The sequence below is a fragment of the Salmo salar genome, chromosome 16, assembly GCF_965601325.2.
Source record: "Salmo salar chromosome 16, fSalSal1, whole genome shotgun sequence".
NCBI lineage: Eukaryota > Metazoa > Chordata > Actinopteri > Salmoniformes > Salmonidae > Salmo > Salmo salar.
The window spans coordinates 22,148,576-22,150,981 of record NC_138306.1 but is presented as its reverse complement, the minus strand read 5'-3'; the positions used below and the strand labels follow the sequence as shown (position 1 = coordinate 22,150,981).

At 39.3% G+C, this 2,406-nt stretch overlaps 1 non-coding gene across 1 annotated transcript; it reads right to left on the bottom strand.

Moving 5' to 3' along the window:
- Window positions 1-411: 411 nt before the first annotated feature.
- Window positions 412-492, bottom strand: trnaa-agc (transfer RNA alanine (anticodon AGC)). Its single transcript has one exon. It is a non-coding gene; the product is annotated as a tRNA-Ala (tRNA).
- Window positions 493-2,406: the final 1,914 nt, after the last annotated feature.

Sequence of the window (2,406 nt, the reverse complement as noted above, 5' to 3'; positions counted from 1 at the left end):
AGGAAGGCCCCAAAAATGTCCAACTCCAGCCACCCAAGCCATAGACTCTTCTCTCTGCTACTACACGGAAAGGGGTACCAGTGCACCAAGTCTGGAAACAACAGGGCCCTGAACAACTTTAGCAGTCTCACAGCCATGAGACTGCTAAACAAGACAGCTAAATAGCTAATCAAATGGCTACCTGCTGCTGCTACTGTCTATCATGTTGCCTAACCACTTTAACCCTACCTAATGTATGTATACATAGTTACTGCACCTCTATTAACTCATACCCATGCACAGCAACTCAGTAGTAGTTCTCCCTGTATATAGCCATTTTTTTTTTACTCATTATTTACATTTTAGTCATTTAGCAGACACTCTTATCCAGAGCAACTTACAGTAGTGAATGCATACATTTCATACATTTTTTTCCCATACTGGTCCCTGTGGGAATCGAACCCACAACCCTGGCGTTGCTAACACCATGCTCTACCACTGAGCCACACGGGAGCGCCATTATTCACTTTGTCTTTATTCTTTGCGTCACTAATTCCATTTTTATATTTTCTTTTTTATCTTTAACTCTGCATTGTTGAAAAAGGACCCGTAATTAAGCATTTCAATACAATTTCAATGCATGTGACAAATGCAATTTGATTTGATGACATACAGTAGTGAAGTGAAAGGGAACACATGGGCTTATTTTCTCGAGGGACTGCGTTCTGGAGGGACTACTTTCAGTTGTAGACTACTTTCTGGAAGGACTAATTTCTGTAGGGTCTAATTTCTCAAAGAGGGACTAATATCTGGATGCACTACTTTCTGGAAGGACTACTTTGGAGGATTGACTTCTTTTTGTTGTTAAAATATTATACAACAAAGAAAACCTATGGGAAAACAAAAAACTGCATTGAGATTCAAACAGCAATGCATTCATTTAAAAAAGAAACAGGCCTGAGGAAGGCACCTTGGGTTGTGAGTCTCACCGTTACCATAAGGCTAATTTCTCCCAAATGTACTTTGCTGTAGGTATGATGAACTGTCACCAGCTTAAATAGGATCGATTTCACATTCCTCTTTAGAGCCACGCGAGCCGAGCATCACACACCCACCACATCCTGTTCACACCCACCTCAGTGCCTCCATGTTGGATGGCTGGACCGGAGTTAGCTTCTGGGCTTTGGGCTTTGGCATACATGCATATCATGAAACTGGCTCCCAAAATTCATGTTGTTATTATTCTGTCTTATGTTCAAGGTCATCCATCTAGCTGACGTGTGTGTGTGTGTGTGTGTGTGTGTGTGTGTGTGTGTGTGTGTGTGTGTGTGTGTGTGTGTGTGTGTGTGTGTGTGTGTGTGTGTGTGTGTGTGTGTGTGTGTGTGTGTGTGTGTGTGTGTGTGTGTGTAGTGCTCTTATGAAGTCTTCCTCATGCATTACTTCAACAGAGCTTGCTGGAATAGTTGGACGCTTAGGCTTAGTGTAGTAATTTAATAAATGCAGATGCATTATGATGCCAGTCAAAGAAACATTTGCTACCATTATACTTTTTCATTTCAACAACTTGTTCCAATGCATCGTCTTTTCATCTCTCTCTCTCTCGCTCTCTCGCTCTCTCGCATACACACACACATATATTCATGAAATGACTGTATTTGCATTCCACTTGATTAGTGATATGTATTTGAATTGCTCTTTGTTCTTTCGGGCTAAATGCTATGTCATACATGCACTTCAGAATTTACAGCCATTAGCCTTTAGCTGCACGATCCTTTTCATGAAACCACTTCACTGTCCATGTTTAATGAGATGACACTCAATTCACACTTTAAAACAGCTTCATTTATGTTTTGCATTAACGTCCATATATTTGACATGTTACCTTGCCACACTACAAATGTTATCTCATCTCTATCACAACCATATATTCCTCAGGAACACAATCCAGCTTCTCCAATCATGAACATTATAACTTTTGAGTAAAAAAAAAAAATTAACATGTATGTATTACCAATATTACACTACATTGCTTCATTTCCCCAGCCATCTGTGTCTGAAAGCAAATAGTTAAAATATGAGGTTTACCTGAGTTTACCCTCCATAAACACATATATACATTTGATTATATTACCTGCTATTTTATTGACTTTGTCCATATTGCTAGCATCTTCTCCTTCATGTATCTTTTCATCTGAAGAGAACCAAATGTATTTTCTTGGAACCTGAAATGAACTCCTATTTCAATCATTCAGTGCATGAAGGATGTTTATATTGGATTTTTTACAAGACTGGGAGTTCTGCATTAGTGCTCCTGTCATGCAGTCAGGTCACATCCCAAAGTTTATTATACTGATTTAAAACCTACAGATACAGATTTTTCTACATATCCACCACCACAACTGACTTCTTGTAATAAAAACAGCAGGG